This window comes from Micromys minutus (assembly GCF_963924665.1).
Source record: "Micromys minutus genome assembly, chromosome: 15".
Lineage (NCBI taxonomy): Eukaryota > Metazoa > Chordata > Mammalia > Rodentia > Muridae > Micromys > Micromys minutus.
The window spans coordinates 53,678,938-53,695,033 of NC_137984.1; the positions used below are offsets into that span (position 1 = coordinate 53,678,938).

General features: G+C 40.8%; 1 protein-coding gene across 3 annotated transcripts in view; it reads right to left on the reverse strand.

The window, feature by feature from the left end:
• The window catches only part of NBEA (neurobeachin), a gene marked incomplete at its 5' end in the record, with an annotated part of 531,924 nt that overhangs the window by 494,014 nt on the left and 21,814 nt on the right, over positions 1–16,096 (reverse strand). The window lies entirely within an intron of this gene.

The following is a 16,096-nucleotide window of genomic DNA, read 5'->3' on the forward strand; positions in this document are numbered from 1 at the left end:
AAAAACAAAAGCCAGTCTGCCTTAACTGCTTGCTGCCACTGTCAGAACACCATTCTACCTTCACTAAACCTGCTGCACCATGAACATCAGGATAGAACTTTCTCGTCCTCAATTCCCTGCCAGCTAAGTCCCCTGGGGTATACCCAGCTGCCCTGAGAAGTTGTTGCAACTACCTTATTCCCCCTTCACCCCTGAGCTCCAATGTCCAACCACTACTGTTCCACCTGCATACTGCACCAGGAACATCCCATGTTAGACACCCTGCCATGATACCCTGCAAGCCAAATTCTGTGGGGCACTCCCAGCTGCTCTGAGATATACACTGCCTGCTAAGTACCATTGTCCAACACAACCAGAAGTCTGCTGAATCAAAAGCATCCAGGATAGGGTCACCTGGGAGACCTGCTACATCAGGAATAACCAGGGATAGCCAGATGGCCAGCACAAGAAAATGACCTTAAATCCAACCTTAGAAAGATAATAGTTGCCTTTAAAGATAAAATGAGATAAAAATCAACAAATCCCTCAAAGAAATACAGAAAAATAAAAAAACAAACAACAACAACAAACAGGTAGAGGCCTTTAAAAAGGAAACTAATGAACCCATTACAAATTCAGGTGAATACAATTAAACAGGTGAAGGAAATGAATAAAACTGTTTAAGACTTGGCAATGGAAATAGAAGCAATGAAGGAAACACAGTCTGAGATAATCCTTGAGATGAAAGACCCAGGAAAAGAACAGGAACAACAGACACAAGCACAACAGAGAATAAAAGAGGTGGAAGAATCTCAGGCATACAGGATACAACAGAAGAAAATGATATATCTGTCAAAGAAAATGTCAAATCTAAAAAATTCCTAATACAAACCATTCAGAAAAATCTGGGATACTATGAAAAGACCGAAGCTAATAATGAGAATAGAAGGTAAAAAGTCCCAATGCCAAGGATCACAAAATACTCTCAACAAAAGCAGAGAAGAAAAATTTCCCAACCTAAAGAAAAATAGGCCTATAAACATAAGAGAAGCTTACAGAATACCAAATAAATTGGATCAGAAAAGAGAATCCTCCCACTGCATAATAACCAAAATACTAAATGTAAAGAACAAAAGAGAATATTAATAGGTGCAAAGGAAAAGGGCTAAATAATATATAAAGATAGATCTATAAGAATTACACACTACTTCTCAAAAGAGACTAAAAGCCAGCAAGGCCTCGGCAGTTACTTACCTTGCACTCTCTAAGTGACCACAGATGTCAGCCCAGACTCTACAAGCAGAAAATCTTTCAATCACCATACATGGAGAAAACAAGATATTCTAAGACAAAACCAAACTTAAGTAGTATTATTTTTTAAAAAATCCAATCTAACAAGATTCTAGAAGAAAAACTCCAACTCAGAAAGTTAAATACACTCAAGAAAGCACAGAAAATAAGTAATTCTACATCAAAGGAAACAAGGGAGCATGGGCACACACCACCACCACCAAAAATAACACGAATTAATAATCATTGGTCATCGGTAAGAGGACCAGCAGTCTCAACTAACTTGGACCTCAGAAATCTCTCAGACTCCAGAACAACAACCAGGCAGCATACGCCAGCTGATATGAGGCCCCATCACATATACAGCAGAGGACTGCCAGCTCTGGACTCAGTCATAGAAGATGAACTTAACCCTCAAGAGACTGGAAGCTCCAGGGAGTAGGGAGGTGTGGTAGATTAGGGGATGGGGAGGTGGGGACATCCTCATGGAGACAGAGGAGGAGGTATGGGGACTGGACCAGTCAGAGGATGAAGTGGGAAGGAGATAAAATCTGGATTGTTAAAAAAAAAGATTAAATAAAATTAAAAAATAATCATTGTTCATTAATATCCCTCAACACCAATGTACTCAATTCCCCAATAAAAGAACACAAGCTAACAGAATGGATTCAAAAACAGAATCCAACATTCTGCTGCACATAATAAACACGCCACAGCAACAAAAATAGAAGTTACCTCAAAGTGAAGCGATAGAAAAAAGTTTTCCAACCAAACAAACCTAAGAAGCAAAGTGGAGTTGCCATTATAATATCTAATAAAATAGACTTTTAACCAAAATGATTCAAAAGAGATTGGGAAGGATACTTCCTATACACCAAAGGAAAAATCCAGCAAGATGACATCTCAATTCTGAATATCTATGTCCCAAATGCAAGAGCATGCACATCCATAAAAAATTTACTAAAGCTTAAATCACACTTCAAACCCCACATATTAATAGTGGGAACTTTAACACCAAAGGACAGATAATTGAGACAGAAACTAAAAAGAGAAATAATGAAACTAAAGGACGTTATATATCTACACAACTTTTCACCCAACCCAAACACAAAAGAATATTCCTTCTCCTCAGCACTTCAAAAAACCTTCTCCAAACTGACCATATAAACAGTCACAAATTAGCCTGAACAACAACAAAAAAAAATTAAAATAATTCTTTGTTATTTTATGACACCATCAGGGATTAAAGGGGACAACAGAAACAAACTCATAGAAACCAAAGACCTCTCTACTCACTACCACTGAGTAAGGGGGAAAAAATGAAAGACTTTCTACAATTCAATGAAAATGAAGGCACAACATAACCAAACTAAGGGACACAATAAAAGCAATGCTAAGAGGAAAGTCTTAAGTGCCTTCTTAAAGAAATCAACTCAACATTAAATTAAATGGAGAGAAACATAATGCAATTCCAGTCAAATTAGAGACAAGACAAGGCTGTTTACTCTCCATATCTATTCAACAAAGTATGTAAGATTCTAGCTAAAGCAATAAAACTAAAGGATATCAAGAGGATGAAATTGGAAAGGAAGATGTCAAGATATTGTTATTTGCAAATGATATGATAGCATATATAGATTATCCCAGAAAATCCACCAGAGAACACCTACAGCTGATAAACAACTTCAAGAAGGTAGTTGAATACAAAATTAACTCAAAAAAATATTAGTAGCCATCCTTGATATAAACAAAAAAGAGGCTGAGCAAGAAAGTAGGGATAAAACACCTTTAACAATAGCCAAAAAAAAAAAAAAAAAAAGTAGAACACTGCTACTTCTGTTCTTGGTGGTCTTCCCATGGTACTGGCATCACTTCCACTGTAACTAGGCTGCACTTTCACCAATAGCCTTTCATGGGCTTTCTTCATGGTGCTAAGCCTCAACTTGAACCGCTACTGAGGCTGTACCTCCACAAATGACCTTCCCTGACCTCTCACAGTACCAAGCCTCAGCTGCTCCCTATGACCTCTTCATGTCTTTAAAACCACTACCACCTGTGTGATTCTTACACATTACCAAGTCTGTCTGTAACAGAAGATACAACATTGGATATCTCTGGAAAACAGTTTCTTTGTGCTCTCAGAAAATACTTCTTGGGAGATTTCACTTGGCTCTTTGGACCTTTTTATGTTTCCTTATGATTATCAAGACTGTTTTCCATATTTCTATGAAGACAGTCACTGGGGTTATACTAAGAGATTGTACTCAATCTATAGACCACTTCTGTAGTGCCGTTTCAAAGTACAAATTTTGCTAATCCACAAACATTAGAGTCTTTTCACTGCAATGTCTTCCATATTTTCTTTCTTTTCTGCTTTATAGTATTCACTATAGAGGGCTTTAATATCTTTAAGTTTAGAAATAGGCTTTTAATTTGGACTTTGTTTGGTTTCGGGTGTATGTTTTCAATGCTGTGCAATGAACGTTTAATTTTCTACAGAAAGTTTGTTATAGGTATATAAAAAACTACTGTGAAATAAAACATGACTATACAGCCATCAGAATGAGGAAGCATATGAAATTCTGGACAACTTGAATCTCTCACAATTAGAAGCACAAAATGTTTTTAATCACTTTGAAAGTATGACAATTTCTATGACCACATAATTACCTTTATTGAAATATGTTTTTTAATTCTAAAATGATTTATACATAAACATTCAAGGAACCAGCCCGAAGTTCCACAAACAGGAGAAAGAATAATTTAACTCCGGTTAATCATTCTATAGTCTGAAGGAAGAAGGGAAGGGAGGAAGGGAGGGAGGGAGGGAGGAAGGAAGGGAGGAAGGGAGGGAGGGAGGGAGGAAGGGAGGGAGGGAGGGAGGGAGGAAGGAAGGAAGGAAGGAAGGAAGGAAGGAAGGAAGGAAGGAAGGAAGGAAGAAATAGAAAGGAGAGGGGGAAGAAAAAGAAGCAGCAACAGTTTGGGGGGCTGGAGAAATGGTGCCACAGTTAAGATTGCTTGATGTATTTTGCTTTCTGTTTTTTTCCAGAGGACCACAGCTTACTCCCTAGCTCCCACACTGAGCTGCTCACAACCACCTATAACTCCAGTTCAGAGATATGCTGCCCTCTTCTGACCTTCTGACTTTCTAACTTTTGAGGTCACCTGCTGTAGACATCTGTGCATACATATTTACTTGCATACACAATAACAGAAAAATAAAAATAAAAACCTTAAGAGAAAGAAGAAAATGCTAACAGGCTCAGGAGTTGGCTCACAAGGTAAAGTCAAGCACAAGGAGCATAGCCAGGACCCCAAGAACTGACATAAAAGCCAAGTGAGAACAGCACCCTTCAGTAAACCTGATGTGGGCAACACAGGTGCAGGGAATCTGTAAAGCATGCTGGATAGCCAGACCTCCCGAAAAAGATAGCTCCATGTTCAGCTAGAAGTAGCACCTCAGTACAAAAGGTGAAATCAAGCAAAAGGACAGCCAACATCAACATCAGGCCTCTGTGCATGTATATACATATGTGTGTTCACATACATGCAAACATATATGTATGTAAGCATATGCATATGTAAGTAGAACTGATTAAAAATGAGGAAAATTGAAAAATTGTTCAATAAGTGAAAGAAACCTTAAGAGTTTCTTTAAGTGAATTACTTAAGAGTCCAATTGTGGTTGAGGACATACTTCAGATGGAAAAATGCCTACTGTGCTGGCTGGTTTTGTGTCAACTTGACGCAAGCTGGAGTTATCACAGAGACAGGAAGCCCCCTTGAGGAAATGCCTCCATGAAATCCAGCTGTAAGGTATTTTCTCAACTAGTGATCAAGGAGGGAGGGCCCCGCCCATTGTGGGTGGAGCCATCCCTGAGCAGGTAGACCTGGGTTCTATAAGAAAACAGGCTGAGTAAACCTGGGAAAGCAAGCCAGTAAGTAACATCCCTCCATGGCCTCTGCATCAGCTCCTGCTTCCTGACCTGCTTGAGTTCCAGTCCTGACGTCCTTTGGTGATAAATAGCAATGTGGAAGTGTAAGCTGAATAAACCCTTTCCTCCCCAACTTGCTTCTTGGTCATGATGTTTTGTACAGGAACAGAAACTCTGACTAAAACACCTACCTAGCATGCCTAAGCACTAGGTTGGATCCCAGCACCACATAAACTGAATGTGGTCATGCATGTCTGTAATGTCAGCATTTGGAAGATGGATGATCATAAGTTCAAATTCATCTTCCTCTAATAAGATCAGAGAAGTTCATAGTCATTCTTCTCTATTTTTATAGGATGTAGCTATAAAATCAGTTCAATTTCTTAACACCAGAAAAGTGCTTATGCCCAAGAGTGTAGGAAAATGATGAACTGGCAAGAGGGTATGATGAGACGAGATTAGCATATTATTTACTGCTCTATTTGGCAGTGTGAACCTGGGAGAGTGGAGCCTAAAAATGAGGTGGACTAAAGTCTCATGCAATAGCCAACTTTATTCAGAGAATCGGACAGTTTATTTTCTGAGGATCAAGAGTCACGAGTGAAGTGTTCAATCATAAGGGTCAGATGCATATGGTGGACAAGCCACACATGGTATTAGACAAGCTGCATGTAACAAAAACAAGTATTTTCAAAGAGGCATATAAACAGATAACAATATCCAGTTGTAATCAATAAACTGAAGTAAACTCACTCCTATTTGCTACACCTGGGAGGAACATAAAACGCAGAATCCAAGAACAATTCTGTGTTTTTGAAGAAACTAAAGTAACAAGACTTTTGTCTTATTTTCTTGGAGTTTTCTCACAAGCACTCAGAATGCCCCTGAGACAACATTCTTAGAACATGTTCTGTTCGCATATTTTAACAGAGGTTAAACTCACACACACACACACACACACACACACACACACACACACACACACACACACACACGCATTTGTCAAGACTGAAGATTTTATACTCATAACTTATGTTTCACAATATCTGGGTTCAATCAGCAGTATTTATGAATGTTCAATTAAAATACAATTTATGGGGGCAGAGGGAGGGAGGGATCTGCGTGGGAGAGGTTACAGGGAGGGGAAGAGGGGAACATGATCAGGTACTGGGGGGAAACAGGATTGAAGCCCTGCGGGCCAGAAGAAAAATGGAAACAGGCAACCTCGGGAGGTAGGAGGTGGGGGACCCTCTAGAAGGTACCAGAGATCTGGGAGGTGAGAGGCTCAGGACTCAAAGGGAGGGAGGGCTCTTAGATGAAATGTCCTACAGTAAGGAGAGGGGACTTGTAGAGCCCACCTCCAATAGAAAGACAGGAGGACATCAAGTGGAGTGACGGGGCTGCTATCCCACAGTCAAAAACTCTGACCCAGAATTGTCCTTGTCTGAAAGAACTGAAGGAACAAAAAAACTAAGGAAAAGGAGGACCAGTGACAGGACCAAATTGAGATCTAGCTCAAGTGGAGGCTCCAAGGCATGACACAATTGCTGATGCTATGGTATGCTTACAGACAGGAACTAGCATGGCTGTCCTCTGAGAGGCCCAACAAGCAACTGAAAAAGTTAGATGCAGATACTTACACCCAACCAATGGACAGAAGCCAGAGACCACGGTGGTTGAATTAGAGAAAGGCTGGAAGAGGTTGAGGAGGAAGGTGACCCTGTAGGAAGACCACCATTCTCAACGAACCTGGACCCCCAAGATTTCTCAGACAATAAGCCACCAATCAGACAGCATACACTAGCTGATATGAGCCCCACCCCCACCCCCAGACACATATACAGCAGAGAATTCCTGGTCTGGCCTCATTGAGAAAAGGTGCACCTAACCCTGAAGAGACTGGAGGCCACAGGGTGGGTTGGGGTGGGAACATCCTATTGGAGATGGAGGAGGAGGAATGGAATAAGGAACTGTCAGAGGAGGAGAATATCAACTGAACTATAAAAAATAATAATAAAAAATATTTTTTTAAAAAGTTCTCTCTCAATAAATAGCATTAAGGGCTTGGAAGTCAGTACTAAATTGTACCACTAACTTAAGTCTTTCAAAATACCCCTCAAAGTTACTTTTTGATCAGCACTGCTTAGAGTATGCCCACTGTATTAGCTATTTGTCTTGTTTCTAAGACAGAATACCCAAAGAGCTGCAATTTAAGGGAGAAAAGGTTAATTCTGGGTTACTGTTCAAGAGAACACATTCCATCATGGCAAAGAAAGCATGGTGGCAGGATCCAGCCGCACTGCATCCCAGTCGAGAAGGAAAACTGTAGGCAGAAAGTCAGGCTACAAAACCTCAAGGCCTTCTTGTAAAGCTCTACTTCCTAAAAATCCAACACCTTCACAAGTAATGCTGTCAGCAAGGAAAAAGGTGCTCAAACACATAAGCCTATGAGAGGCACTCTTATATTCAAACTATATCCCCATTTAAAGAGTTAAAGAAAAATATTTTTAAGCAACTTTTAGGAGATGAAGACATGACTCAGCAATTAAAAGCACCGGCTTCATTTTCAAAAGACCCAGAATTTGGATGCCAGCAGCCACACAGCAGCTCACAATCACCTGTAACTCCAGCTGTATCTGATGTTCTCTTCTACCTTCTATGGGCACTGCACACATGCACACATTTACATGCAGATAAATACACATAAAATAACATAAATAAATTTGATTTTTTTTTAAATTGCATTCTTTTTCCCCGACCTTCCATCAGTGAAGGTATAATGTGTGCATAAGAACAGGAAACAAAATCCTTAACACTGAACACTTCATCCAGAAAGGAGTATATGACTCCACATTTAGAGAAATAGCTCTATATACTGTTTAGGGTCAGCATTCACTGTACTTAATACATTTATGCACAGTCCATGTTCCATTTGTTCTACCATCAGAAAACAGGAGCGTAGGTAAACAGGAGCCTGAAATGGTTTGCTTTAGACCACGGAAAATCAGCAGTTATGACTTTAATAATACCGTAATGTAACTAATTCATTCACCCTTAGACACTTGCTTCATCCTCCACATCACTTCTGTTTTCCCTGAAAATCTACTCCCCAAACAAGATGAATCTATCTCTCCTCAAAAAGGCCCTCGCTGTTTCTATTTCTCTTAACAACATTTAGAAAATCGCCAATAGGCTTAAGTCAGAAGCAAATCTTAGAAAAAGGTTGGCCTGGGCAAGTAAGTTCTTAGCTGCTTCTTCACATGTAAACCATGAGTGAACTGGAATTACAGGATTGGACTTCAAGGGTTTACCGGGAGGGTTAGAGGCTTGACCTCATGAATAAACTAGAGGCTAAAAACTGATAGGACTATTTTTTCTTTTCTCCTAATGGACCAAACAGAACCAAAACCAGTTAACATGTATCTGATTTTCACAAATGTACTTCAACTAATAAAAGTGAAGAGCTATTTCAATATTTGCAGTTTATGTTGAAGTAGATTTTATTTATGAATAAAGACAGTATTACTAACTCACTCTGGTCACTAGCAGAAAGAATAAACAAAAGATTGTTTTACTTTGCTCCAATGCTAAAAATATTAAGTTTTTCAATACTTTCATTTCACATTTATTTCTGCAAATCCTCTTAAGAAATTCTCTTTACATCTTATTCTCTGGTTGTGGGAAAGTGAGCAGCAGTTAAACCTAACCCTGCCTTATCCCAGTTAAAATAATTCATTCTGGCCCACTACAATGTTTCACTTGATTAGGGACCATCTAAATGTCTCTGTGACTACTGAAAATCTCTTGAATGCTAAAATAGAAACATTAAAAAGAGACTGATAAAGTAGTATTTTTCATTCCATTGTGAAAACTCTAGGCAAGATAAAGAATCACTATTACTTTATCCAAAAAGAACACAAAGAAGGAAGAGAAGAAAGGCAGCCAAAAAGACTTCCAATGCTCTTCCTTCCACTCATGGGGAAGTGTAATGCTACCTTATCAAATTTCTCATCCCTACCAGTTGCCTGCATTTGGAACTTCATTAATCACAAGCCCATTTAAGTCACAGGAATCAAACTCCAACCCGAAGTTCTAGTTCTCTCTGAAAACAAGAACAGACTCAACAAACAGTTGACAACACTCTAGCAACAATATTTTCAGCCAAAATCACAAATAAAGTGATGAAAATCTTGATCACTACTCAGAATAACAGAACCGACCACTTAAGCTTTCGAACATAATTTTCATGGCTTATGAATTAGAGGCACAAAGAGTTAATGGGAAAGAACCAAGGTCTGTCTCAGCTGATGCAAAAACACATTACTAGGTGGGCATTTGTTCTGATAATTTTCTGTAATCACTCACTAAGCATTTTAAAGGGAAATGTCTAAGGCAGTGCAAATGAACCAAAACAATTTTCTCTAAAATACATCTTCAAGGTTGAGTGCCATTTTTAACATTCAGCTGTAGACTCTGCGCACAACATGGAACAGCCAGGTAAAATGAGACCTACTCATGCAAGGGTGGCAAGTGCTAGAGAAGTAGCCCGTCACTTTCTGAGTGGATTTGATACCTACTCTACAGAAGGAAATTCAATATAAACATAATATATAAACTTAGTCAAATGCCCACAGTGGTTGAAGGTCTTAGGAAAGCCACTGCTAATGTTTCGCTGAAAGGCCATAATATGCCCATCAAATTCCTTTTGAAATAGCTATGTTTGTGCCCACAGATCAGTACACTTGTCAATTTTTATCAAGGAAGCCCTATTTTTCAATTGACTATGATGTCTACAGACTCATCACTGGCTTCAAAGAACTAAGACTAATGAATGTTGGATGTTCAGACATCTACATCACCCGCTCCAAGGTTCACAGACACTGTGATTTTCATGAACAACACTAATCCTGTCAACACCTAATTCTGGAACCAGAAAGAGGCTCAGGGAGTCTCCCCACTCCCAGGCAATTTTTTAAGTAAATGCTTGGGGAAACAGGGACGTGTATTTTTTTTTTCAACAAAATTCTAAGTATGGAATTTGGTAAATCTATCAATTAATACCAAAGGTACCTCTGAGCATGTAATCATGAGGGCAGAAGTACAAGTAAAAAGTGTCAAATTGTAAGTCCTTTAACTTATGATATGGATAATGATTCCAAGTAATTAAGTTCAAATTGGACGATTTTACGCTTACCTTTCAATGTTCTACACTAACTTCAGTATCAGTCCCACAATGAATTCTAGGATACCTACTTGGTATCAAAAAATTGGTATTTCAAAATGATGTCTTCTCGTTCGTAAGATCTATACTATCATCACAGTGCTGACTATTGTAATAAATGCCATGTGACCCACAAGTCTATGAAATGTGTGTCTTACAGAAAGTCTGCTGCTTACAGTCTAAAGTCTTTCTCCTATTCTATGTACTTCTGTCCTGCATGTCTAGTCAGCAGCCTAGTATATTTACATATTATAATCTATGTAGCTATACAAGTGTTTGTCTATCTCTCCTAGTATATGTCGTCTAGTGGATTTCAGTGCTCAATCTTAACTCCTCCATGCATCAGTTCTGTGGAGCTGAAGCCCAATGGGAAGGTTTTGATTAAAAAAATGGAGCCCTCTGGAATGTGTTAATGCACATTCTCTCTTCAAGTGAGGTTATCTCTCTTTTTTTTTCTCTTTTACATACACATTCCTGCTTCTCTCCTTTGTACAAGACCCTCACCAGAAGCCACCCAATCTTTAAGTATCCAGCCCTACAACCAACTATAAACCAAAATACACTTCTAATCACCCAACCTCAACTATTCTCTTATAGTAACAACAAAACTAGATTCAAGTCACTACTTAAGATCACAAGCTATATAATAAATTATGTTTAGCACCAACTTACCAACATACAGATAACAGAAGTTTAATAATCCAAGCCATGATCCTATTCCAGTACTTTTTACCTTTTCATTGACTACTTTACAAAACCTATGTCATGTTTTAAAAATGCTATTTAACCCTGCCGCTATTGGCACAGCAGTTACGGCTGCTGTGTCACTTGTGAGTCAATAGGTAGCAGAGAGAGGAGAGGCTATGGCTGAGCTCAGTGTTCTGACCTATGAGTAACTGAATGTTAAGTAGCCTAACATTCCCAAAAGAGAGCGAGCCTGAGATGACTACCAGTAGCACCAGGCAGGCCTGTATGGGCTCTCAGGACAGGGAGCAATCTACACAGTAGAAGAACCCCACCTAAGACTGCGGGCCCCAGGGCAGAAGTGAGACTGAGACAGATGACCCTCATAAGGGCAGAGAGGCAGAGCAAGGAATGAGCCCAAGACAACCACCAAACTGGCACTATGTGGAGAGTAACTTTGATTCTTTAGTAGTAATTGTCACCTGGAGGCTTACTGCTTCAGCCTGCTAACCTAGGCCTAATCCTGGAAGCTTCTAGCCTCTTCACAATCTTATCTATGCTTGGAACGTTTTCAGCCTCTGAGACTTACTCCTGAATAAGGTCACCTTTCTAATTCTTTCTCAGCTCTGGCTGGCTATTCAAGTCAGCTGTTCTAATTCAAACCCCTCTCCAAACTGACAGATTCAATCTGGCTTCTCTCTCTGCCTCTGACTAAATTGTTCAGTTTGGTGTAACTTTTAATTTTTTCAAATCCCATTTTTAATGATGATTTTAACCTTCCACCCATCAGAAGTAATAGGGAAAAAAGTCTGGAAGGTAGGGCAGACCTGTTAAGAAAAGTTCTTTGGAGAAACTCTGGACTGTGTTGTCTGGAAACTGGAAGTTCAGTTCACAGGTTATCACAGCTCAATCCACTTGCAAGCCCTTCACAGATATACCATTAGTCCAGTTTGGTAGAGTCGAGTTAGAAACAGTGGTGACACTGGCAGAGACAGTCAGACCTCAACCTCCGCTTGAGTCAGCAGGAGAGATCAACAGAAACATCAGAAGTGCGTCTCTCAGGGAATCGAAAATCAGTGAAGATGAGGGACCCACAAGTATTACACAGCTAGCTGTACCAGCAAGCCAAGCTCTATCTCTGTCACTATGGAGTCTATTTATACCCTCCAAACATCACATGCCGTCCATGTGCCTTGCCTCAGCACATGCATCCAATCAACCCAAGTCCTTGAAAGCAGCAACAAACTGCAGCACACCATGACAAGGTTTTTTTTGGTGCATTTCTCTCTATGGCATCCCGACAAATGCAGCTAAACTATATAATATAAGGCAGACCGATACATGTGTTCCTTCCCAAGTCTGCCATAGCCTTTCACACCTCCATCCATTGTAATGAAACATTTCTTTATGTGTCTGCCCCAGCAAAACATCATCCAACCGACTTTCCCAAGAATCCGTAAGTTTCCACCTCATATCCCCCTTTCTGTTTAATAATTGTCCTTTTCTCTAACATTAACAATCTATACACAATAGAAATAATTATACGAACTATCACATTTTCAATAAATGGTTTATGAACAATATAGTCAATAGTCAAACAAAGCAACCTGGTTTGGTTTTTTAAGGTTTTATCCTTTATAAGCTGGCCCTGAGAACTGTCCATTGCACAGCTTTGAGCTCTTGGGCCTGAGCTGTTGCCCTGGTTGATTAGTCTTTAGGTGTGTGTTCAATAAACTATCCCTGTCTGGCTGACAGTGTTCGTGTGGTTTGTGGGGTGACTTCTGGACTCCAGCACAAACTATGCCTGTAATAATCTTGTTGGTGCCCTAAGGCATAAGCAGAGCACAGCACTCCTGAGATCACTCCTAAGAAGAGTCCAGGCACTCGAAGACCTCCAGCAGCACTAAGAGGACCAAGTAAGTGATGGAGAACTGGAAGAGAAAGAGAAGAAGGATGTGGACACACTAAAGAGAGGCAGAACTGGAGACTCAAGGGTAGTGAGGAGCAGCCTGATGTGAGTAACCAGTGATGCCACCTGGAACCAAGGTGGGGTCCTGGCCTGTGCACCACGTGGGCCATGTCTAGGTCCCTGACCTTGCAATAGCAGGGGTCTCTTACTACAAAAACCAGGCACTGTCCCTGGTCTGGGCTGCCACCCAGAGACATGTCAGTGACTGAAGGTTGTGTAGAACCGGCCCCACCCCACACCTGAGCATCTGGGAGAGCTGGCTCTGTGTGCATGAGAGCAGGAAAGCTGACCCCTCCTCTAGCACACTGCAGTACCCAGGAGATCAGGCTCCCCACATTGCAGGAGTTGCAGGTGAGTGGGTCCAGAAGGTATGAGCATGGAAGAGTTGGCTTTATCACTCATCTAACATGTGATGGCACCGATGAGAAAGAGATAGGCTCCTCCCCAATCACTCCCCACCACCTGCAGTAGGCAGGAGACTTGGTCCCAGGGTCATGAGAGAAGGAGAAATGGCACCTATCCCTCATCAACTATAACACTCCAAAGAGCATGTTTTGTAGCTTGCCTAGGCAGAATAGTAGAGCTATCCATAGAGGTGGGGCTTGCAGGTGAGCAACTCTAAGGGCATGAGTGTGGGAAAGCTGGTCTCACCTTTGTCTGTACCACCCACTCCCTCACCCCTTCTCACCTATTGCAAGAATGAAGGCTGGTCATCAGCAAGGAAGACCTGTCCCTCACCTGAGCAGCACAGCACAGCCAGCCGTCAGTGTGGGGCTCCAGAGTAAGCTGACCCTGAGGACCTGACTGTAGGAGAGTCAGCACTGCTGTGTCTGCTGTGCAGTGGCATAAGTAAGGGATAAAGCCCTTTCCCTCCCTTTTGCCCTCACCACCTGCAGCACTCAGGAGAGCAAGCCCTGCACCTAGCTTGGGCAACACAATAAAGCTGACCCTGATGGTGAGAAGAGTGAGTGAGCCAGACCTGAGGGTGTGAGCATGGGAGAGCTGGCGCGGCAACTTGTCTGTCATGCAGCAGACTGGGTGAGGTGAGATGCTTCTCCATCCACACCCCTTGCCACCTAAGGCAGGTGTGAGAGCTGGCTCCAGGTTATGAGAAATGTAGAGCTTACCCTGCCCTTCACCTGCTACAGCATTCAAGAAAGCAGGCAGGCTCTGGACCTCGCCTGGGCAGAAGGGCAGAGCTGGCCCTGGTTTCAGGGGCTGCTGGTGAGCCAGCCTAGAGGGTGTGAGAGAGGGAGAGCAGTGGGTTGACCTGTTCAGATACCTCTCAGGTTCATATCCAGGGCTTTGAATTGGCCCACACCAATATCTACCCCATCAATGAACTGCTAGAGTGTATAAAGGGATCCCACAGATCCAAAACTACAGGATCTCCATGGCACAAGGCAACAACAGGATATTCAGGAGTCTCAGTGAGGTTCCAGTATTGACAGTACCAGAAGCCAAAGTCCTATACCAGACCAATGACTCACTGCAATGAACATTTATAAGCCACGAAGTATACAGAGGGACACACTGGAACACACTGCAGTTTCCACAGTTTTCTTCACTATCGGTGGAAGGTAGGTACTAACAGAGGAGGAGAGAAATGCAATTGGGGTACATGATGTGGGGTACATAGAACCAATAAAAAATCAAATCAGAATGAAAAGACCACAGCTGTCACCTAACCCAACTTCATTTCCAGCCAGGCAAAGTAAAATAAGGTCTAGAATGCAATGACTTCCCCAGTGAATTAGCAGCAGATTAGAGCACAGATCCAAATCTATCACATGGCTAAGGACAGCAAACTTTTTAAATATTATCAATCAAAAGGAAAATAATACAAATAAAACTGAAGATCTTCTTAAATGCCATCCAAAGAATACTCTAAATGTATGCTACTTGGAGTGCCAAGCAATGAGAAGGCTGCCATAAAGGCACCATACTACCTTCAACATCACCAAAGTCTTGAGAGGTGGAGCTGAGTACCCCATTGAGATGCAGTATGTTTAGAATTCAAATGACTTGAATTCTAACCCAATCTTCCTATCTCCTTTAGGGCAAGAAACACCTCATGCATATCCAAACCTCAGGAGGGTCACATTTTGAATAGCACTGCTATATCTGAATTCTGTACAGAAACTGTGAGATAATCTAGATCTCTCATCTACAGTTTCCATTTGAGAGAGGAAAAACGAAAGTAGCATCCTTCCTTTACTGTTTTCAAGTGAATGGAAATGTGTATGTATGGAAGGACATACATATTTATAGTTACATAGTAAATCTACAAAGAGTGAAAGAAATAAAGGATTAGATAGTTGTAACATTGGGCTCAAGGGCATAAGGGAAAGTAAGGCAGAACCAAGATTTGAATTCAGATTAGTCAAACAGGAAGGCCAAACTATTTATAGAAAACGGGGACCAAAATACTTTGACTCAAAAGGAATTTACATAGTGATTTATAAATCTAAATACAGAGAGCCAGGTACATCGGTTGCTGGTTTTAAAGGAGCTAATAGCAGCAAATATAAGATCAAGCCATAAAAGGAACCTGTTTAATTAGAGAAGTAAACACAAAACTGTCTCCTGTAGAAAAAAAAAATCTATAGCAGAGTGAAAATTTAAACACAGATCTAAAGGATAGACTGAGATTTGATGAGAGACAAAACACAAAAGGGTGGTACAAGTAATCTTTATGTGAAGAACCTGAACTCAGAAATGAGTCAAGTTTTGGAGGGATTTCGTTGAGTAATTTTTAGTTTTTGTTTGTTTGTCTTGTTGATCGTTATTGTTCTTTTGTGACATTTACAAAGACTTAGGAGCTGAACATTCAAATATTCAGATTAAAGATGTTCAACCTGTAGTTGAATGTACCATGTGAATGCAAATTTCCCTCTTTAGAATGTCTACTCCACTCAGTCTACTCAGCAAAGTCCAATTACTCCTCCCAAGCCAATTGCAAGGAGCTCCTACATTTTCCAATCTGTCCTCACTCCTCCAAATATAGCTCTCTCTGGT